The sequence below is a fragment of the Pan troglodytes genome, chromosome 7 (genome assembly GCF_028858775.2).
Source record: "Pan troglodytes isolate AG18354 chromosome 7, NHGRI_mPanTro3-v2.0_pri, whole genome shotgun sequence".
Lineage (NCBI taxonomy): Eukaryota > Metazoa > Chordata > Mammalia > Primates > Hominidae > Pan > Pan troglodytes.
The window spans coordinates 67797893-67822847 of NC_072405.2; the positions used below are offsets into that span (position 1 = coordinate 67797893).

Here is a 24955-nt window from a genome sequence, read left to right on the forward strand (position 1 = left end):
AGATCTTGTCTGTAAAAAAATTTTTTTTAATGAGCTAGGCATGGTGGCACATGACTGTTGTCCTAGCTACTCAGAAGGCTGAGGTGGGAAGGTCTCTTGAGTCCAGGAGTTTGAGGTTATAGTGAGCTATGACTGTGTTACTACACTTCAGCCTGGGTGACAGAGCAAGCCCCTGTCTCTGAAAATAAAGTGATTTTTTTTTATAGGGGTGACAATAAAAAGTATATTCATGTGTTAAAATACTGAGTTATTTAAAGTGAAATCACCAAATGATATCTTTAGAGAAGTCCTTAAGTAAATAAAAAATTAAGAAAATAATCAAATCATTGGATTATAATGACACCTGTGAAAAGTATGAATTGCTGAACAAGATTGGTCCATTTGAGAGTCCTCTTAAAGGGACAGGAGAGAAAGCCTCCTTGTGGTTATTTAAATCAATTATTTTAATTACTATTTTTGTTAAAGCATCATGCTATTACTAGTATGGAATGAAGAATCCATAAAGCATTTTGATTAAGCACACTAAAATTGTGTTTCTCCAGTTAATGTATGAACTGAATTAGAATTTATTGAAGATAAAAATATCACTTTAGATATGTGATAACTCCTGCAGTCTCAAATGGATAGTAATATCTCAAATGGATGATAAAAGATGAAGTCCATTTTAAATAATAACTCATGTAATTTAGAAGCAATTGACTGGGTAGAAAAGGGCTTTGTTTTTAATACTTATGATTTTCCTATAAATGGAATAGAGTAGTGGTGCAAATATAGTCCTAAATAGTAAATAACTCTCTTGCTCCTCAAATCTGTATTTTACTTAACAATAAATTATGATTTGTAAAAGTAGCTTTCAATCAAATTATAATCTTCAGGACTACTGGTAAACCAAAACATCTGTCTCTGATACCTCTAGGTATCTTGTTCTTACCTGATTTTAATATTTCTAAAAATGTTAATTTTAACTATGGTGTAATTTCTAGACTTATGAAAGGATCCCCATGCTCTTGATCACACCTCAGTATAAATTCAGTACCAGTAATCTTTTTAAAAAAGACTTTAATCTTTAGAAGTTTAGATTTATCGAAAAGTTAAGAAGATAGTCCCAAGAGTTCCCATATACCCATCACTCAGTTTCTTTTCTTATCAATATATTAATATGGCAATTTGTAACTATTAATGAACCAATATTGATACACTACTATGATTAAAGTCCATTGTTTATTCAGATAGTCTTTACTTAATGTCCTTTTTCTGTTCTAACATCCCATGTAGGATCCCACACTCGACTTAGTCATTTTGACCCCTTAGGCTCTCCTTGGCAGTGAGTTTCAGACTCCTGTTTATTGATGACCTTGACAGTACGCTTGTGTCTCAGGCAGGTTTTGTGGGAGGCCCTTCATTTGGAATTTGCTGAGAAAACTTCTTTGCTGTCACTTCTCATTTACCTCAGTTACGTTTCACAGCAATTGCAAATCTTTGACGTATATACTTAGGCTCTGAGAAGGATCCCATCACTCTCAAGCTTGCACTGTATGTCATCCGTGAGTGGCAGGAGATGTTTTTCCTTACCTAGAAGTGAACAGTGCTACGTGTAACTATCTCCTTCTGAGTGAGAAAGGCCAGCACTCTACACTGGGTGCCAATCTGCACCAAATGCTGTTGCCTTTATTATAGGTTTAATAGCTCCACCCAACAGGCTCTGCTGGAAACCTGTTTAAGACCTTAAAAACAGGCATGTAAAGGTATACAAATCGAAGTTACTTGAAGTCATAAAAAGTAGAAAAGTGAACAGTATTTCAACTTTTTTCATCGCATGGTAAGAAGTACTTCCAGCAGATGGCAAAATTTTCATTGGCCCTTCTTTATATTTACCAAAAGTTCATTCCTGACCAGTTATCATTTTCTCCTTTTACAGGATATAATGTTTCCTAACAGTCACATTTCATATGAAATAGTATCCTTTAAAAGACTAAGAATCTGGCATGTAGTGGTTATTTGATAAATGTTTACTAAGTAATAGCTGATTGGATAAATAATACATTTTTATCCTTGTGATGTTTGGCAAATTTTATTCATAGATTATTTGGTGCTACCTGTATGAAAGATATTGTGCTGGGTCCTCTAGATGAAATATAAATGAAAAAAAATTGAAGCTCTATAGACCCTTCTTCTCTCTTTCTTGACCTGTCTTTTATCACCTTTAGATAAGACCCTGACACTAAGATTGTGGGCTTGGTAATCATCATGGAAAGATATTTAACCTTCATGTGACAACTCAGTTCATTTCATGATAAAATGTCTTTATTTCACATATATTGTTTAAAAATATTTTCACTGGGTCTAGAATTCTTTCATTCTGTTGAAAATTTGGTTCTACTTATTTGTGGCTTAGTTGTCACTATTTTAATGCAATCATTTTATTGCCAGGTTATTTAAAAATTTGCATATTACTTGGTGTTTGGCAACTTCACCATTATGTGTGTAAGATTAGCTTACTTTCCCCTCTCTCTCTTTCATCCTGCTAGGGTTTGTTTAGTATAAGAATTTGTGGATTGCTATTTTCAATCTATTATGAAAAATTCTCATCACATACCTTTTAAAAACTATTGCCCTAACATTTCTCCTCCCTCCCTACTCCACCTTTGTTGTTGTTTCTTTGTGGAGCTGCAAGTAAAAGTATGTTAGATGAGAAGTATTCTATGTTTATGGATTGAAAGATTCAATATTGTTAAAATGTCCATGATTTCCAAATTGATCTATAGATTCAATACAATCCCAATCAATATTCCAGAAATATATTGTTTTAAAATCGGCAAACTGATTCTGAAGTTTACATAGAAATGCAAAAAGACCAAGAATAGCTAACAAAATACTAAAAAAAAAAGGACTCAATTTTAATCTTCTCAAGCTGCAGCAATCAAGACAGGATTTTATTGCCAAAACAATTGGCTCTAGATTGATGGAACAAAATGTAAACCACAGAAATAGGCCTGCATAAATACAGCCACTGATCTTTGACAAAGGAGCAAAGGTACTTAGATGGAGAAAGGACAGTTGTTTATGATAGTGTTGGGACAATTGTAAGTTCATATGTGATGACAATAAGTCTAGATCTTAACATTTCACAAAAATTAACTCAAAATGGATGATAGATGAAAATGTAAAGTGAAAGACTATAAACTTCTAGGAAAGAAAAGTAGGAGAAAATTGAGTGACTCTTGATTCGATGATGAGTTTTTAGCTATAGCATGACAAACATGACCTATAAAGGTTACAGTTGATAAGCTGGTCTTTATTAAAAGTAAAAAGTTCTGCTTGGTTAAAGACATGATTAAGAAAATCCAAAACTAAATCACGGATTAGGAGAAATATTTGCAAAACAAATATGCGCCAAAGGCCTTGTATCAAATGTATACAAAGACCTCATAAAACTCAAAAATAGTAAAATAAGCAACCAAATTAAAAATGGGCAAAAGATCTGAATAGGCACTTCACCAAAGAAGATGTACATATGGTAAACAAGCATATGAAAGGATGCTCAACATCAATTTCCATTAGGAAATCACAATTTTTAAAAAAATGTGATACATAGCCATAAAAAGGAACACATTCATGTCTTTTTCAGCAACATGGATGCAGCTGGAAGCCAGGATCCTAAGCGAATTCACACAGAAACAGAAAACCAAATACTGCATGTTGTCACTTATAAATGGGCACTAAACACTGGGTACAGACGGTGTTATGGTTTGACTCTATGTCCCCACCCAAATCTCATCTCAAATTGTAATTTCTATGATTCCCACAAGTCAAGGGTGGGACCTGGTGAGAGGTGAATCGATCATGGGGGCAGTTTCCTCCATGCTGATCTCGTGATAGTGAATGAGTTATCATGAGATCTGATGATTTTATAAGAGGGTTGTCCCGTTTCGCTTGTTCACTCTCTCTTACCTGCTGCCATGTAAGATGTGCCTTTGCTTCTCTCTCACCTGCTGCCATGATTGTAAGTTTCCTGAGGCCTCCCCAGCCATGCAGAGTCAATGAAACATCTTTCCTTCACAAATTACCTGGTCTTTGGTATGTCCTTATTTTTTATTTATTTATTTATTTTTTTACCGAGTCTTCCTCTGTTGCCCAGGCTGGAGTACAATAGCACAATCTCGGCTCACTGCAACCTCTGCCACCTGGGTTCGAATGATTCTCCTGCCTCAGCTTCCCAAGTAGCTGGAATTACAGGTGCTTGCCACCATGCCTGGCTAATTTCTGTATTTTTAGTAGAGACAGGGTTTCACCATGCTGGCCAGGCTGGTCTCAAACTCCCAACCTCAGGCGATCCGCCCACCTGGGCCTCCCAAAGTGCTGGGATTATAGGTGTGAGCCACTGTATCTGGCCTTGGGCATGTCTTCATAGCAATGTGAAAATGGACTATTACACACACAAAGATGGAAACAATAAATACCGGAGAATCCAAAAGGGGGTAGTAAGGGAGGGGGCAAGGACTGAAAAACTACCTATTGGGTATTATGTTCACTACTTATTTGTGATAGGATCATTAAAAGCCCAAACCTCAGCATCACACAATATAGCCATGTAACAAACCTGCTGGTGCACCCGCAATTCTAAAATTAAAAACACCAGCCCTTTGAAGACTGCCAAAGCCTCATTCAAGTATCAGGATAATAATTGACAAGCCAATCAGAAAGTGCATCAACATTGATAATGACCAATGTGCACTAGAGTAGCTACTTGTTATCAAGCACTCTACTAAGCACCTTAGGCATATTTAATTCTCACACAAACCCTAGCTGGTAGAACTACAAACATTCATTTTACAGAGACAGAAACTGAGGCTCCGGAAATGTTGAGACAGTGCCACAGGTTATGCAGCTGAGATTGAATCCAGTGTGTGCTCTTAGCTATCACTTTGCCCCAGTGAGTCAAATTTAGGGCCATGGCTGATGGTGCCTGGCATTTTACCATCTATCACACCTTAGGCTGTGCCTAAGTCCTGGAGAGATTTTGGGCATATGGACAGAAGGAGAAGATGCAAATCTGATTATTGTCACTCCACTGCTCAAAACTATTCACTGGTTTTTCTTTGACCTCAAGGGAGAGTTCTAAATTATTAATGTGGCCTTAAAACCCTGTGTGGTTGTGTCCTTTGTACTATGCTATTCATCCCACTTTTTACTCCCTTTCCTTTCCACTCCAGGGCCTTTGCACATCCTATTTCTCCTATCTATTTGACTCTTTTCCAGTGTGGGCCCCAATGCCTGGCACATAGTACATGCTCAATCAGTATTTTCTGGGAGAGTAAATACAATGGGCTAAACAGCTCCATGGGTTGGGACATTTGGATTCTGATTCATGCTGTCACTAGGTAACTTTGAACATGAGCATAACCTCACCATGCCTCAGTTTCCTGACCTGTAAAGAGGGCAAACATTTATTCCTCATTCAGAAAACTGTCTTGGAGGATAATTTTTTTAAGAAGCAACACACATGAAGAATTGAAAGTTACCAAGTGCTAAGCAAAAATAAAGGGCAATTCTGATTTTTTTAAAGCTGATAATACCAATTGCTGGTGAGGATGCAAAGCAACAGGAACCCTCATTCATTGCTGCTGAAAATCCAAAACAGTTCAGCCACTTTAGAAAACACTTTGGCAGTTGTGACAAAGCTCAATGCAAAATCTTATCCTATGACCCAGTAATTAAGCTTCTAGTTATTTACTCAACTGACCTAAAAACTTATGCCCACACAAAAAAACCTGCATGTAAATTTTTATAGCAGTTTTATTCATAATTGCCCCAAACTGGAAGTAACCAAGATGTCCTTAAATAGGTGAATTGATAAACTCACTTTAATGCATTTGAACAATGAAATATTATTTGGTAATAAAAAGAAATAAGCCATCAAGCCAAATAAAGCACAAATAAATCTTAAATTCATGTTGCTAAATAAATGGAGCCAGTCCAAAAGGCTACATACAGTGTGATTTTAATTACATGAAATTCTGGAAAAGGCAAAACTGCAGCAATCATAAAAAGAGCAATGGTTGACAGGATTTTGGAGAAGATGGTGAAGGTTAAATAGGGATGATTTTAGGGTGAGAAAGCTACTCTATATGATACTATAATGTTGGATAAATGACACTATGCATTTGTCAAAACCTATTGAACATTATGGCACAAACAATAAATCTTATTGCTCACAAATTTTAAAAAATAATTTAGAAAGTCAGAAACCCCAGTATGAAATACAGAATGTGACAAAATATATGAAACAACCCAACAAAGGTTGATGGGGAAATGTGCTGACCAAAGTAACTGAAAATAAGCAGAGTTTATAAGAGTGAATGCAAAAGAAACTGTGTCTAAGCAGTGTACTCTAGTTGATAAAGTTGCTTCCTATGATGGTACAGGTTAACATTTCTAAAATTGCAATATATATGCACTGGAATTGAAGAATTAAGTAAACAGATGGCAGATGGTAGGAGCCAGGTTTCTCAGTGTTGGAGTGAGAATTAAAGATAAACAAAGGGACGGGGCTAGAAATATCCACGTGACAAAGGATTAAAGTTGGAGACATCATATGAACTCATGTTTAGGTTAGTGTAGGTGTAGAGATTACACAAAGAAATATTTATGAATATGTGTATAATACACAGGTTAGCACACACACACACACATATATTTCATTACTATCTGTCAAGAAAGCCTGGAAGAAGTGGCACCCACTTCTAGTGCCCAGATCTTGGTTTCTTAAACCATTTTCCAATTAAAAAAACTCCTGGAGTAATGAATGATTCCAGGCCTGGGGCAGGAAATATACAAGATGAGCTTGAAGCCTCTTGTAGTTCCAGAAAGTAAGAAAGTACTCAAAAAACTTGAAAAAACCCTACATTAATGGGGAAACATCAAAAGGGTTTTCCTGTGAACCACCTGAAGGAGCCCCAAATGGTTAAATCTTGAACAAACTGAGCAATAAAATAAATTAAGTAATATTATATTAAAACCTAAAGCATAAAGCAAATATTTATGAGTCTGCTTTCATAAGAAGAAATAATGCAATTAATTAACTAATGAGAAAAAAGAGCCAATCTCTCATGGAGAATTCCAAATAATTTACATAGACACTTCACCCTTAAGGAAGTAGAGCTTAACTCCCCACTGCCTGAATGTGGGCTGTATATAGTGATTTCCTTCCAAAGACTACAGTATGGAGAAGGAAAAACAAAAAATAGCTTTACAGTGGATAAACCTGACAAACATTTCCTTAAACCAGGTGATCAAGGACAACATCAACAATTATAGGTTATGTTGAATGTGTACACTTGATACAATATGATGAGTGGCACTATATTTCTGTGGTACTCCTCCCCCAAATCATAATGCTAGTCTAATAAAAAATGTCAGACACATTTTAATAGAGGGACAGTCTACAAAATGCCTGACCTGCACTCTCCAAATCTGTTGAGATCATCAATTTTTCAAGAATGCCAGCAAACAGTAAGCAGTCAAAAAAACAAGCACACAAAGAAACAAGGTACTATAACACAAAACAAGTAGAAAAACAAACAATAGAAATAGATTCACACAAACATTAGCTATTAGAATTTAAAGATTTGTTTTAAAGTGTCATGAATAGAAAGGTCTAAAAACTTGTCATGGCCAAGTGAAGCATAAAAAGATAAAACTACTAAATGTAATATGTTATCTATAATGAGATCCTGGCAATAAAAAAAAAGACATTAGTTAAAAACTTAGCAAATCTGAGTAAGGTATAGAGTTTAATTAATGATAATACATCAGTATTAACTGGTTCATTAATAAGAACAAATGTGCCATATTAATATAGGGTGTTAATAACAGAGAAAACTGAGTGGTGAGTAAATGGGAACTATCCACTGTCTTTTTTTGTTAAATTGGAAACTCTTCTAGAATAAATAAGTTTTACTATTTTTATTGAAAAATAAGTACATTTTCTCAATCTATGTTCTTGATCTCTTTACCTGTTTTCCATGCCTCCCCCATTATATTCTGGTTGATTATTATAATCTACATTCCAATTCACTAATTCTCTCTTCAACTCTATGTAAAATGCTATTAGCTTCTAATTTTGGCTTTAGCATTTTTTATTACTAGAAATTCCCTTTCCTTTTGCATCTTTTAAAAATGTGCCATTATTAATAATTTTTAGCTTATTGTGGATATAGTTATGCTTATATACAATTTATTAAAAATAGTAAATATAATTTAATAACATTTTGAAAATTCTAATAGCTAATAAAATAGTGTGAATCTATTTCTATTGTCTGTTTTTTAACTTTTTTTTATATAGTGCCTTCTTTGTATGCTTATATATTTTTTTCTGACTGCTGACTATTTGTTGTTATTTTTAAAAAACTTATTTGTGGGGAAGAGATTCCTTAAAGACTACAATTAAAGTGTCTTCATTTAGAGAAGATCATTGTTTTTCCTGGACTATTCTCAGAACACTTTTATACAGTTCATCTTTTGAGTTTGCCTGGATCATCCAGGTAATGTGAACCTAGGCAGTAAATTCACCCATAACTTCTCAAATTGTTATTTCTCTTTCTTTTGCACCATGCTCTATTTAGTGCCAATCCATTAAGTTATGTAATTGGGTGGATTTACTTCTGGTTTATCTTTAATCTTAAGCATTTAGCACTTTGAAAATTCTTCTTAATGTAAAGAGGTTCTCCTATTAGATTCCTTATTTTGGGTGGCCACTGAGCCTTATCTTCCATCTGTCTCATCTGATGAGTTTGTCATACTGAAGCCTATGTTTTCAGGGATCGGCAAATACTTCAGAACAAAAGTGGCATTAGTGCTTTGGTCATCTGCTTCCCTTTCTATGTTTCTGATTTCTCTTATATTTTGGCCTGGCAGTACTTTACTGTTTTGTTAGTTGGTTCTTGTTTTTACAAAAATATTTTTAACATTTTATTTTGTACTTTAGTTTTCAGAGCAAGCAATGGCTTGAATAATCTGGTCCCAAATTAATGAAAATCAAAGCCCCAAATTATTCTTTTAGTAAATATTTAATTGCTTATTTTGTTCCTGATACTGCTTTAGGAGCTGAATAGATGGCAATAAATAAGCTAAAAATAATCTGTTTTCAAGGAGCTCATATATGGTTAACAAAGATTAAAGATTTAAAAACTAAACAAAGTGATAAGAAAATGTTAGACATCAATGTTAAATGATATAAATCTTAGGAAATTAGAATTCAAGATAATCTTATAAATGTCTATATCTGCATGTGGGTTTGGGGAGCTCTGTACTCTAGGGATAGTTTTGAAAAACTTAAATGAAATCTACTGAATATGAATGACAAGATTTCTAAGCAATAATATAGATCAAGTTGAATCTAAGCATTATTAGTTAAAAGATAATTCAATCAGTATAACTGATAATTTTCTTATTAGTACTTGGCTGTTCAGGCATGAAAAGTAGAGAAAAACAGAAATGTTTACAATTTTACATGTTTGTATGGCTCGTGCTATCGGGGAACCTGCCCCGATAGTCACGTAGGTTCTTTTCTATTTTCCGTAAGCATTGGCTGGCTTGAGAAATAAAGGGACACAGTACAAAAGAGAGAAATTTTAAAGCTGAGTGTCCAGGGGAGACATCACTTGTTGTTAGGTTCCGTGGTGCCCCACAAGCCGCAAAAACCGGCAAGTTTTTATTAGGGAGTTTCAAAAGGGGAGGGAGTGTGCGAATAGGTGTGGGTCACAGACATCAAGTACTTTACAAGGTGATAGAATATCACAAGGCAAGTGGAGGCAGGGCGAGATCACAGGACCACAGGACCAGGGCGAAATTAAAATTGCTAATGAAGTTTCGGGCACCATTGTCACTGATAACATCTTATCAGAAGACAGGGTTTTGAGAGCAACTGGTCTGACCAAAATTATTAGGCGGGAATTTTCTCTTCCTAATAAGCCTGGGAGCACTATGGGAGACTGGGGTCTATTTCACCCCTGCAGTCTACAAACCATAAAATATGGACACACCTCGGGAGGCCGTTTATAGGCCTATACCTCCAGGCGAGTTTTCTCTTTCCCAGGGATGTTCCTTGCTGAGAAAAAGAATTCAGCGATATTTCTCCCATTTGCTTTTGAAAGAAGAGAAATATGGCTCTGTTCCTCCCGGCTCACCGGCGGTCAGAGTTTAAGGTTATTTCTCTTATTCCCTGAACATTGCTGTTATCCTGTTCTTTTTTCAAGGTGCCCAGATTTCATATTGTTTAAACACACATGCTGTACAATATGTGCAGTTAATGCAGTTATTACAGGGTCCCGAGGTGACATACATCCTCCTCAGCTGACAGGATTAAAGATTAAAGTAAAGACAGGCATAGGAAATCACAAGGGTATTGATTGGGGAAGGGATAAGTGTCCATGAAATCTTTACAGTTTATGTTTAGAGATTGCAGTAAAGACAGGCATAAGAAATTATAAAAGTATTAATTTGGGGAACTAATAAATGTCCATGAAATCTTCACAATCCACATTCTTCTGCCATGGCTTCAGCCAGTGCCTCTGTTTGGGGTCCCTGACTTCCCGCAACATCGTGCATCTCTCCTTCCAAAACATATTATTAGTGCAAATCCAGCTTCTAAGATACTGTTTTGTACAATGTCACACATGAATGTCATTTACATTGCATTATACCGAACAGTACTTTTTATTCATTAAATTATTTATTTATTTAACCGAGATTGTCCTGAACCTTGACAATATGTGGGTATAAATGAAGACAAAATAATACTATTACCTTAATTATTTTTTTCAAATAAATAACTTTTGGCTTTGTTGGTTTTTATATTGTATTTTAGTTATTTGATTTCATTGATTTTTCCTATATTAGTTAGGGACAGGGTCTCACTTTATTACCCAGGCTGGAGTACAGTGGCATGGTCACAGCTCACTGCAGCCTTGACCTCCTGGCCTCAAGTGAGCCTCCCACCTCAGCCTCCTGAGTTGCTGAGAATACAGGTGTGCACCACTATACTTGGCTAATTTTTGTATTTTTTTTTTTTCTAGCGATGAGGTCTCATTGTGTTTCTCAGTCTGATCTAAAACTCTGGCCTCTAGCAATCCTCCCACGTTGGCCTCCCAAAATGCTGAGATGACAGGCATGAGCCACTGCCCCTGACTCCTATTATTATTTTTTATTATTTTTTTTCCTTTCTACTTCCTTTTGCTTTTCTTTTATTAATGTGAAATATGAGATGACTGGTTTTCAGTCTTTTTCTTTCTCAATACGTACATAAAAAGCTATACATTTTAATCTAAGAATTGTAGCTGTATTCTGTAAGTGTTGATATGTGGTATCTTCATTTTCATTCAGTTAACAATATTTCCTAACTTTCTTGTGATTTCTTCTTTGACTAGTATGTTATTTAGAAATTAGCTGTGTGATTGCTAACAGTTGATGATTTTCTAGTCATCTTTACTCATGAATTTCTAGTTTAGTTCCAATATTGGCAGAGTATATACTCCGAGTGAGAGCAATCCTTTGAAATTTTTAAAGGCTTTTTTATAATGCAGCATATGGTTAATTTTTGTAAATATTCCATATGTAGAAGGAAAAAGTATGTTTTGTTGTTAGTGAAAGCAATATTCTATATATTTGAAGTAACTTAAACTTGGTAATTGTTTTATTTCAATTTATATCTTTTTATAATCTTGTTCTGTCACCTATTGAGAATGTGTGCCAAAGTAACTATGATCATAAATTTGTCTACTCTTTCAAAATTTATCAATTTTTTCATTATGTTATTGAGTGCATATTGATATTGAATTGTTATAATTTCCTAGTGGATTGATGCTTACATCATTATGAAATAATTCTTTTTGTGTCTACAAATGCTCTCTGCATTAAAATATGCTTTGATATTAGTATAAAAATATGTTTTGGTTAATATTGTCATGGTAGGTATTTTTCATTCTTTTATTATACTTTTAAATATTTCATTTTTTATATTAAAAATGCATCTCTTTTAAGTGGCAAGTATTTTTTATTTTAAACATATTTTAGTTTTTAAATTTTTTATCTGAATCATAATTTTTTCTTTCAGTTCAGTTTTTTCTTAGATAAAATGTCTTATATTTTAGTTGTCTAAAAATATCTTTGTTTCATTTGTTTTTGAAGAATATTTTTGTTGGTTATAAAATTCTAAGCTGTGCTTTCTTTATTTTGTAGCACATTAAACATTATATTCACAATATTTCATTGTATCTTGGCTTCCATATTTCTATTGAAAACTCTGCTCCCAGTCTTAACGGTTTATTCTTTGAAAGTAATATATCATTTTTCTCTTTTGACTTTTAAAATATCTGTTTCTGTCTGCATGTATGTCCGTCTGTCTCTGTCTCTGCTTTCCTCCCAACTCCACTCTCATCTCTTATCAGATTTATTATGATGTCAAGTAGGATTTGTTGTACTTGTCCTTCTGAGGTTTACAAAGGAACCCGGGGTTGACAACCTGCATCAGTTCAGAAAAATTCTCTGCCATTATGTCTCCTTCAATCTACTGTTAAATCAATTTTTAGACATTGTCCATTTTAGTTTTTGAATCTCCATTTATTTCTCTTATATTCTAATTTTCTGATGAACTTCTCCATCTTTTTACTTATTTTCTTTACATGTTCCCAAATTTTATTTGATATGTTAAATGTAATTACTTTAATATTCTTATCTGCTAACCTCAATATCTAAATCACCTGTACATCTGTTTCTATTGCCTATTTTGGTTATTGTTGGTTTTTGTTATTTTGGTCTTGTCTTTTGGCACATAAAATTGCAGAAGATCAAGATAATAAGGAAAACTTCTTGCTTTTCTTAGATGATTATCTTAATCCAATCAGGAACTGAGTGAGTCCAGTCAGGATTAAAGTTTTGATAAGGCTCATTGTACTTCTACTTCATCCTATGATTCTAGGCTGTATACTTCTGTTCACTGTCTAAGTGGTATAAGCAAGGAGTCCCTCCCATTATGAGTCTTCCATTTTATTCCTCAGTTTGCTTAGCTATTTTGCCTTCTACCTGCACTTCTTAACAATTCTGCAAATGCCTTGAAGGCAAAATGGCTATTATTTGATGCCTCTAAAATGTCCAGTTTTATACCTCTAGCCTCACAGGGCTGCCAAAAGCACAGATATTTCTCTTTCTCCAAGAGTTGGTCTTCCTGCTGGGATGCCACCCAAATGATCAGTCTCTCCTCTTGCACACAGAATCAACAAGTCTTTTCAGAGAAAAAGAAACAGCAGATAATCAGTTCAGCTCTCTATGGCTCTTGCTCTGTCTAATTATCCTTGCTTTAGTAGGTCTCTGATGCCTTTAAACAAATTATTTTATAGTGTATTTAGTTTTTAGATGTTCTTAGTAGTCGACTTGTTCTATCGCAAGCAACTTAAATCTATATAGGAGGTCATAATAACATTTAGACATTTATTATTTGTCAAGGATAATCATTTGCACCTGCTTAACAGGGGCTTTGAATAAGAGCATATCAGAATCTATAGTAGAACCTTTCTGGGTAGGGACTTGGGAGTAGTGTCATTTGAAAAACTGCCTAAGTGATTGTTAGACTCATTTATCTGTCCTCCATCAAGTTGAGACCTTCGTGGGCTAAATATTTTCTACTTTTCATCTCCCATTTCAAATTATCGTAAGATAATTAGTTGTCTTGTATTTCTTTCCCTTGCTCCTGCATTTTCTCTCAGGATACAAAGGGAAGCTTCCCAGTTGAATGAACAATGATTTAGGAGAGTTTCCAGATTGTTTTAGTGTGCTTCAAAGTCTGTGTCCACAGTGACTCCTCTGGAATAGATATTATTATATATATTATGGCAAAGTCTGGATTGCAGCTAATTTCATCATTACTAATGCAAACAATTGCTTATCATTTATTGAATAATTCATTCTTTCCTTGTATGGAAGATGTGGTTAAAATTCTAGCCCAGGTTCGTAACTTTAATCACTTATTTGAAAACAATCCTCTACAAAGTCTTAAGGATACTGTTTTGATTGATTCTCACCGTAACAAGTAACTGTAACTAATTTAGGATTTTCTGGCTAGTTCTATTGTGCCTTGTAGTTTCTCCCTCCCACACCCTCGATATTGTTAACTGTTTCTGCCATTGCCTAGATAGTATATGATAAATGTTTCCAAACTTATTCTCAGCTACCATTTCTCATCCACCAATTGGTATAGTGATGTCTCTCCAATATCTAGCTGCAAAGGGCTCACCAGTGCCCCATCCCTGAGCTGCTTCCCCAGATTGCTCTTACTTCTTCTGATGATCCCAGTGTATTTTATCTCATTGTGATACTTCTCTGTAGCCATGCTGAGGAAGAAAAGAAAAACCCCTGCATTTAGCCTTTATCACTGTTTCAATCCAGCATGATTATCTCTAAGGAGATTTCGTAGAGGCAAGCTTGCTTAGAGATAATTAAGGAGCCTTAATTCATAAAATGTCACTTTTTTTGTAAATATTATTTGTTTGTTTCTGCTGACAGCCCTTTCTATGACTCAGACATGAATGAATAAAGACATGACTTGAGAACTACCTCTGAGCTAGAACACAGTGCCAACTTCCCATCCCCCTCCCAACCAGCATTCCTTCTCCTGCCCAATCTTTCTTCCAGAATATAATAATGTATTTGAAGTTTTACTTACTTTTAATGTTTTTTACATTTATGAACTATTCTAGACCCCAACATGAATCCAACAGCTGCTAAAAATTATTTGCAAAGGCATGACATGTTTTTTGCCATTTAAAAAAATTTTAATAAATCATTTGTTGTACTTTGAATAGAATTGCAAAAATAAGCAAATAACTAATTACTGTAATTACTTCTTTACTTTATAACAATATTTGTAATTTTGGCCAAAAAAAAAGAAAAAAAACCAGGCTAGTCTGATGCTCATTTATTCAAAAGGTTGATAATCTGGCCTCAGAACTGATACTTGCAGGGTGAAATCCAATCCAGAGCATTTTATTTCTTGCCTCTACTTCCAAAATATCTACCAGTATTAATCATTTTTGTCAATATTGAAAATAGAAGAAGTTTCTGATTAAAGCATTCTGGATGTTTTTAGGTCTAACAAGCTGCTTGGTTGTAGCCACTCTTCAAACACCTACAGCGGTCTGAAATATGTGTTAGTAACACAGTAAAGTTACCTAAGCACTTTCTGCTATTGCACTCCTTTCTAACTTTTTGTTACCCCTCCACAAACACAACCACTCCCAGAAGATAAAGATATTGTCAGTGAATAATTTTCTAGCATTTTGTTTGATGTTTCATAATGTGGTTTTAAATAAGAGACTTTCCAGTTGAAAGTACTATCTTTGAAAAATTGTTATTTTACTGAACATTAGAAGTACACAGCCTTTATTTCTCACATGAGCTAGAAATAAAGCCACCCTCTATGAATAAGCCTTAGTTCTGTTCCTGCATTTATCCAAGTCCATCCTCAGTTTAGGGCATTTATACTTGCACCTTCTCCTGAAATCTTCTCATGGTTAACTTCTGAATCTCTTTCAGGTCTTTGTCATAAGATTCATATTCTACCTACTCAATCTAAAGTGGCTCTCTGGTCAATCTCTATAATATTACCATATTTTATTATTTTTATATCCCTTATTATACTATAAATGATCTATTTTATTTATTTGTTTACTCGTTTACTCATGCAAACTCTATGAGAAGGAGGACCTTGCCTGTTTTGATCAATGCTCTGTCTCTAGCACCTTGAAGAGTGGCTGCCACAGAAGAGAGACTCAGTAAATATTTATTATATGAATAAATAAATGGAAACTCAGTATCCTTATGTGAAAGAGGCTTAAATACATTGGAGGCATTGTATTATAAAGAGTCAATTGTTGCAATAGGTCCCAAGGAATCAAAAAAAAAAAAAAAAAAAACAGAAGGAAAAGGTGTTTTCAGAGTAGGCAGAAAGATTAGGCATACAGAATTTAAGAAGATAATATTTTTAAATCTTAAGTTTTAAAGATTTGAGATATAGGAAGTGTTTACTATAAACAAAAGGGAGCTTTTAACAATTCCCACTTCCAAATTCATTGCTATTATTATTAGCAGTGAAATGGTACAAGGTGGAGTAGCAGGTGGTCTTAATTCTATCTGTAATAAATCTCAACTATTAACCATTTGATGAAACAGGGAATCTGTGTGGCATTGACTGCCCTTACCCACAATAGATTTCATTTTTAATCTTCTCAGAAAATGTAGTCAGCTCTATCCTTGCTCTTAAGGGTCATTCAAAAGGGCTAGATGATAAAGGTACAGCTCCTGCCCTGAAAAACAACAATTGTGTGATTCCTGATTCACTGTTGTCAGGGCAAGCAATCAGGCCATTGCCATTATTTCTCCCATATGCAACCAATGAAAGGGGAAAAGAAACAAACATATTTCTGCTAGAGCACAAAGTTCTAAACTTTTTACTAAGATTTTCTCTTAAGGGTCTGAGTCATAAGGCCTGTTTAAGTTCTCTTGATCATTTCCCCTTGTAGACAGCAGATGAAAAACAAGGATCCCTACAAGATAAAAATTCAGGAGCAAATAAATTTAATGAAAAGAACAAACAGGCTGAGAAAATAAATTAAACTAGTATTTGAAGTCCTACTACAGGCTGGGAGTGGGGGCTTACGCCTGTAATCCCAACATTCTGGAAGTCCGAGGTGGGTGGATCACCTGAGGTCAGGAGTTCAAGGCCAACCTGGGCAACATGGTGAAACCCCATCTCTACTAAAAAATACAAAAATAAGCTGGTTGTGGTGCTGCATGTCTGTAGTCCCAGCTACTCGGGAAGCCGAGGCTGGAGAATCACTTGAACCCTGGAGGTGGATGCTGCAGTGAGCCAAGATCACACCACTGCACTCCAGCCTGGGCAACAGAGAGGAATTCCATCTCAAAAAAAAAAAAATTAAAATCTTACTACATGTCTAGCTCTGGGTAAACAACAGAATAGGTGATACTACTTTCCCATGAAGACAGACGTCTATCCTGGGTGACAAACTTACCTCTTTAAAAATCAGCAAACAGCAATGTTCCAAATGGATAAAGTACCAACATAATTTTTTTTCATCTTTTATTTTAGATCCAGGGGCTACACATGCAGGTTTGTTACAAAGGTATACTGTAGGATGCTGAAGTCTGGAATACAATTGAACTTATCACTCAGGTAGTGAGCATGGTACCCAACAGGTAGTTTTCAACCTTCCCCTCCCTCCTTCCCCCCTCCAGTAGTCCTCAGTGTCTATTGTTTCCATTTTTATGTCCCTGTGTACTCAGTGTTTAGCTTCCAATTATAAGTGAGAACATACAGTGTTTGGGTTTCATTTTCTGCGTTAGTTGTCTTGGGGTAATGGCTTTTAGCTGCATCCATGTTGCCACAAATGACATAATTTCATTCTTTTTTATGGCTGCATGGTGTTCCATGGTGTGTATGTACCACATTTTCTTTAATCCACCACTGACAGGCACCTAGATTGATTCCATATCTTTGCTATTGTGAATTGTTGCTGTGATGAACATACAGGTACATGTGACTTTTTGGTAGAACAATTTATTTTCCTTTGGGTATATACCCAATAAAAGGATTGCTGGGTTGAAAGGTAGTTCCATGTTTAGTTTTTTGGGAAATCTCCAAACTGCTTTCCACTACTTATTTACATTTCCACCAACATCATATTAGTGTTCCCTTTTCTCTGCAGTCCTGCCAACATCTGTTGTTTTTTGACTTTAATAGTAGCCATTCTGACTGGTGTGAGATAGCATCTCATTGTGGTTTTGATTTGCATTTCTCTGATGGTTAGTGATGATGAGCATTTTTTCATAAGTTTGTTTGCCACTTGTATGTCTTCTTCTGAGAAGTTAATGTTTCATATCCTTTACCCATGTTTTAATTGGGTTACTTGTTTTTTGCTTGTTGTTTTGTTGAAAAGTTCCATAATACCTTTGTCAGATGCATAATTTGCAAATATTTTCTTCCATTTTGTAGGTTGGCTGTTTACTCTGTTGATAATTTCTTTTGCTCTGTGGAAACTCTTTAGTTTAATTATGTCCCACTTGCCAATTTTTGTTTTTGTTGCAATTGCTTCTGAGGACTTAGCCACAAATATTTTTTGTGGGGTGGGGATCATATAGTTTTAGGTGTGCAGATTTATTTCTGGGTTTTCTATCCTGTTCCATTTGTCAATGAGTCTTCTTTGTACCAGTGCCATACTATTTTTGGTTACTGTAGACTTGTAGTACAGTTTGAAATCTGGTAATGTGATGCCTCCCACTTTGTTCTGTTTGCTTAGGATTGTTTTGGCTGTTTGGGCTCTTTTTTTCTTTCTGTATGAATTTTAGAATTTTTTTTTCTAATTCTGTGAAAAATAAAGTTGGTAGTTTGATAGGAATAGCATGAAATCTGTAGGTTGCTTTGGGCAGTATAGCTATTTAAATGATACTGATTCTTCCAATCCATGAGCATGGAATGTTTTTCCATTTGTTTAGGTCATCTCTGATTTTTTCAGCAGTGTTTTGTAATTCTCCTTGTAGAGATCTTTCATTGTCTTGGTTAGCTATATTCCTAGGTATTTTATTTTTTGTGGCTATTATAAATGGGACTGAATTCTTGATTTGGCTCTCAGCTGGAACATTATTGATGTATAGAAGTGCTACTAATTTTGGTATATTGAATTTGTATCCTGAAACTTTACTGGTTGTTCTAGAAACCTTTTGGCAGAGTATTTATGGTTTTCTAGGTATAGAATCATACAGTCAGTGAAGAGAGATAGTTTGGCTTCTTCTTTACTATTTGGATGCCTTTTATTTCTTTCTCCTGCCTGATTTCTCTGGCTAGGACTTCCAGTACTATGTTGAATAGGAGTGGTGAGATTGGGTATCCTTGTTTTGTTCCAGTTCTCAGGGGGAATGCTTCCAGCTTTTGCTCATTAAGTATGATGTTGGCTATGGGATTGTCATAGATGGCTCTAATTATTTTGAAGTATGTTCCTTTGATGCTTAGTTTGTTGAGAGTTTTTATCATAAAGGGATGTTGGATTTTGTCAAAAGCTTTTTCGGTGTCTTTAAGATCATCATTTGGTTTTTGTTTTTAATTCTGGGTATGTGGTGAATCATATGTACTGCTTTGCATATGTTGAACCAACCTTGCTTCACAGCAATAAAGCCTACTTGATTGTGATGAATTAACTTTTTGATGTGCTGCTGGATTCAGTTTGCCAGTATTTTGTTGAAGATTTTTGTGCCTATGTTCATCAGGGATATTGGCCTGCAGTTTTCCTTTTTCATTGTGTCTTTGCCAGATTTTGGCATCAGGATAATGCTGGATTCATGGAATGAGTTAGGGAGGAGTTCATCGTCCTTGATTTTTTGGAATAACTTCAGTAGGATTCGTACCAGCTCTTCTTTGTATGTCTGGTATAATTTGGTTGTGAATCCATCTGGTCCAGAACTTTTTTTGGTTGCTGGGTTTTTATTACTGATTCAATTTCAGATCTAATTATTTGTCTGTTGATGGTTTAAATTTCTTCCTGTTTCAATCTTGGGAGGCTGTGTGTTTCCACAATTTATCCATTTCCTCTAGATTTTCTAGTTTGTGCGAATAGAGGCATTTATAGCAGTCTTTGAGGTCCTTTTGTGTTTCTGTGAGATTGGTTGTAATGTCATCTTTGTCATTTCTGATTGTGCTTATTTGGATCATTTCACTTTTTTCCTTTGTTGATCTAGTTAGCAGCCTGTCAATCTTGTTTATCCTTTCAAATAACTAACTTTCGGATTTGCTGATCCTTTGTATGGATTTTCATGTCTCAATTTCATTTAGTTCTGCTCTGATTTAGTTATTTCTTTTGCTATCTTTTGAATTAGTTTGTTTTTGTTTTTCTAGTTCCTTTAGTTGTTATGTTAGATCATGAATTTGAGAGCTTTTTAAATTTTTAAGATAGGCATTTAGAGAGATAAACTTTCCTCTTAACACTGCTTTTACTGCATCTCAGAGATTTTGGTATGTTGTGTTTCTGTCTTCATTTATTTCAAAGATTTTAAAAAACTTACTGCCTTAATTTTATTGTATCCACAAAAGTCATTCAGGAACAATTGTTTGATTTCTACATAATTGTGTGTTTTCAAGAGATATTTTGGTTTTGATGTCTATTTTTATTCTATGGTGGTTTGAGAGTATGGCTGGTATGATTTCAGTTTTCTAAAGTTCATTGAGACTTGCTTTATGGCTGAGCATGTGGTTGATCTTTGTGTATGTTCTGTGTGCACATGATAATTATGTATATTATGTGGTTGATGGGTAAAATATTTTCTAGATGTCTGTTAGGTCCAATTGGTCAAGTGCTGAATTTCATTGTTAGTTTTCTGCCTCAATGATCTGTCTAATGCTGTCAATGAGGTGCTGATATTCCCCACTATTATTGTGTGGCTAAGTCTTTTCTTAGATCTAGAAATACTTGTTTTATGAATCTGGATGCTCCAATGTTGGGTATGTATATATTGAGGGTAGTTAAACCTTCTTGTTGAATTGAACCGTTTATCATTATATAAAGTCCTTCTTTGTCCTTTTTAACTGTTTCTTGTTTAAAGTCTTTTTTACTTGATATATGAATAGTGACCCCTGCTCTTTTGTGTTTTTCATTCACTTGATAGATCTTACTCCATCTGTTTACTTTGAGCTTGTGGGTGTTATATTTGAGATGGGTCTCTTGAAGACAATAGGCAGCTGGATCTTATTTTTCTATAAACTTTGCTACTCTGTGACTTTTAAATGGGGGCATTTAGGCCATTTACATCCAAGGTTAGCATTTATATAAGAGGTTTTAATACCATTGTGGTGGTGTTAGCTGGTTGGTTTGTACTCTTGATTGTGTAGATGTTTTATAGGATCTGTGGGCTATGTACTTAAGTGTGTTTCTGTGGTGGCAGGTATTGTTTTGTTTCCATGTTTAGAGCTTCATTAAGGACCTCTTGTGGAAAAAGGAATGCTTTTACATGGCTGGTGGGAGTATAAATTAGTTCAACCATTGTGGAAGACAGTGTGGCGATTCCTCAAAGGCCTAGAGGCAGAAATACCACTTGAGCCAGCAATCCCATTATTGGGTATATACCCAAAGGAACATAAATCATTCTATTATAAAGCTACATGCATGTGTATGTTCATTGCAGCATTATTCACAATAGCAAAGACAAGGAATCAACCTAAATGCCCATCAATGACAGACTGGATAAAGAAAATGTGGTACATATTCACCATGGAATACTATGCAGCCATTAAAAAGAAAGAGATTATGTCCTTTGCAGGGACATTCATGGGGCTGGAAGCCATTATCCTCAGCAAACATGCAGAAACACAGAAAATCAAATACTGCATGTTCTCCCTTATAAGTAGGAGCTGAATGATGAGAACACACGGACACATGGCAGGTGGAAAGGAATAACACACACTGGGGCCTGTCAGAAGATTGGGGGTAGGAGGAGGGAGAGCATCTGAAAGAACAGTTATTGGATGCTGGGTTTAACACTTAGATGATAGGATGTTCTGTGCAGCAAACCACCATGGCACATGTTTTCCTATGTAACAAACCTGCACATCCTGCACATGTACCCCTGAACTTAAAATAAAAGTTGGAGAAAAAAAATTAACTAGAAGAAGAAAAACAAGAAGAAGAAGAAAACAAATTTGAGCTATTTGAGGCTGTATTGTGCGTAATTTATGTTAAAAGAAAATAACTTATTGTTAAGCTAGTCTAGTGGTAATTAATTCCCGCAGCATTTGCTTGTATGGAAAATATTTTATTTTTCATTTGTTTATGAATCTTAATTTGATGGGGTATGAAATTCTTGGTTAGAACATATTTTCTCTAAAGATGCTGAAAATAGGCCCCCAATATTTTCTGGCTTGTAAGCTTACTTCTGAGAAGTCTGCTGCTAGCCTGATGGGGTTCCTTTTGTAAGTGATCAGACTCTTTTCTGCAGGTGGCTTTAAGATTTTTTTCTTTCATGTTGACCTTTGAAAGTCTAATGACTATGTGTCTTAAGGATGGTTGTCTTGTATAATGTCTTGCTGGAGTTCTCTGAATTTCTTTAATTTGCATGTTGAACTGTCTAGTAAGATGACGGAAATTTTCGTGACCTATATTCTCAGTTATATGTTCCAAGTTACTCTCCTTCTCTCTCAAGAATGTCATTGGGTTGTAGGTTTGGTCTATTTACATAATCCCATGTTTCTTGTAGGTTTTGTTTGTTTTAAAAATTTTCTTTCTTTCTTAATTTTTCACTGATTGAGTTGATTTTAGTTCTGAAATTCTTTCCTCAGCTTATACTAGTCTGTTGTTAAGGCTTCTAACTGTAGTTTGAAATTCCTGTAGTAAAATTTTCAATTCCAGAAGTTCAATTTGGTTCTTTCTTAAAATGGCTGTATCATCTTTCTACTGTTGGATTGTTTTACTGGCTTCCTTGGGTTGGGTTTCAACTTTCTTTCTTTCTTTTTTTTTTTGGAGACGGAGTCTCACTGTCTCCCAGGCTGGAGTGTAGTGGTGCGATCTTGGCTCACTGAAACCTCCGCCTCCAGGGTTCAAGAGGTTCTCCTGCCTCAGCCTCCGAGTAGGTGGGACTACAGGCACGCGCCTCCACGTCCAGCTAATTTTTTGTATTTTTAGTATAGACAGGGTTTTGCCATGTTGGCCAGGCTGGTCTTGAACTCCTGACCTCAGGTGATCCGCCCATCTCAGCCTCCCGAAGTGTCAACTTTCTCTTGAATCTAATTGAGCTTCCTTGTCATCCATATTCTGAATTCTATGTCTGCCATTTCCACCATTTCAGTCTGGTTAGGATCCATTGCTGGGGAGCTAGTGAGATCCTTTGGAGGTTAGGCCACACTCTCTTTGAATTGGCAGAGTTCTTGCACTGATTTTCATCTGAAAGGAGTGGTTTTTAAAAATCTTTTTAAAGTTGCCGTTGTTTGGATGGGGCTTTTTGTTTTTATATTCCTTTTTTCCCTTTGCGTGTTTGACTGTAGTTTATGATGCGTATGGACTACACACTACAAATGTGCATCATTTCTGGGTGCTTTCGGAGGGCCAAGGCTCTGTACTAGTTCCTTAGTTGTGGCTAGATTCCTATATTGGGTTTCATAGGCAAGGTGTGCTGAAGGAATTTATTTTTGTTTGGTGGTGTAATTCAGGCTTCAATGCAGCAGATGGCACTTAAGAGTAAGGGCTGGCAGATGGGTTCTTGGCCACATGCCTCTTTTGTATTTTCATGTGTTTGCAGCAGCAGTCTGGGGAGGGGGAAATAAGTGGTAAGAGATGACCCCCTTCACCAGGTCCATTCCTGAGCCTTGGGGAAGCCCCCTCCAATCACTGACATTGTTTCTGTGTTTCCTTACCCCAAGGGTGGCCCTGGCGGGCTGCATTCTCCACCCCTTTTAGGAGCAGCCCAAGAGGAAGATTATGTTGCCAGGAGACCCATAACCACCCAGGCACCCACTGGTCCTCTGAGCTTGGCAGAGTCAGGGCAAGTTGTATTGTATGTCTGCAGGTGCTCTGGTGATGAAGTGGTTCAAGGGCAGAGGATCCTTGGTCCAGCCAATGGTGCTGTGGGTGTGCATCACATATGGTTCCCCTAGCCCAGGGATTTTTGCCCAGCAGACCTCTGTAGGGACCACCCAGCTCATGCTCCCCATGACCAGGTCTCCCTCCAGTGTCTGCCCCAGACACCAGCCCAAGAAGCTAGATTTGTCCCAATCCTTCTGCACCCAGATTGCTGGGCTGTTTGATGTTCCAGGCCATGGGACTCTCATGGGTAGAGGCTGTGGCTGGCAAACAGGCTACGCCCTTCTTGGACTGGTCTTATGGAGAGAAGAATGCCTAGCTCCTGCACGGGCACACCAACCACCTCTCACTCTTCTTGGTGTTCTGAGAGTGGGGCTCCTCCCTGGCTTGAGCCAGGCCCCAGATCTCAGCTCAATGCACCTGAGCCTGTGTGGTTGAGACTGAGCCTGCGGCGTTTCCTCTGGCCCCTCAAGGTGGAGTAATGGCTGCGTGGGGTTGCTGAACTGCTGTCTGGCCGACAACAAAACACTCAGGTGGGGCAGTAGAGGCTATGCTGTGTGAATCCTCTTGTGGAGTGACCAGGCAGGGTCCTTGGGAAGGACCAGCAGACAAGAAGACACACAGATCAGATGTGCCTAGTCCTGTGGCAAAGACAGCCCTGCTCTCTCTTGGCTCAGCAGGAACTAGAGCCACTCATAGCAAGCTAGAGAGCCTGGGGGCATGAGCACCTGTGGTTGCATTTTGTTCCAGCTGTCCCAGGTGCAAAACCTTCTGGACTCTGCACAGGTTTGAGCTCTGCCTCTGCCTACTCTCTGAACCATTTCCCCCTGACAGTATAAATATCTGGGAGTCCTGGGATCTCTTGCAATTAGGATCCCAGGGGTCCACGGCAGGAGTGTGGTGCTCTGCAGTTCCTTCACTCTAGGACCTGTTCAGAACCAGGAGGTGATCCTGGCACGCAGTAACTCTGTGCAGGCTTCCCAGCCTCTTCCCTCTTCAGCTTTGGTGTTTTTGTCACCTTTCTATTGACTTTCAGTGTTTTCTCTCAAAAAATCTGTTCTGGCCAGGAGCCGTGGCTCATGCCTGTAATCCCAGCACTTTGGGAGGCTGAGGTGGGTGGATTACTTGAAGTCAGGAGTTTGAGACAAGCCTGGGCAACATGGCGAAACCTCGTCTCTACAGAAAATACAAAAATTAGCCAGGCGTGGTGGTGCACGCCTGTAGTCCCAGTTACTTGGGAGGCTGAGGCAGGAGAATCACTTGAACCCAGGAGGCAGAGGTTGCAGTGAGCCAAGATCACGCCACTGCACACTCCAGCCTGGGTGACAGAG

The 24955-nt window shown here is 36.6% G+C and overlaps 1 long non-coding RNA gene across 2 annotated transcripts in view; it reads right to left on the reverse strand.

Annotated features, from left to right (window-relative positions):
• LOC134810874 (uncharacterized) overlaps positions 1 to 24955 on the reverse strand; it is a 143557-nt gene that overhangs the window by 72445 nt on the left and 46157 nt on the right. The window lies entirely within an intron of this gene.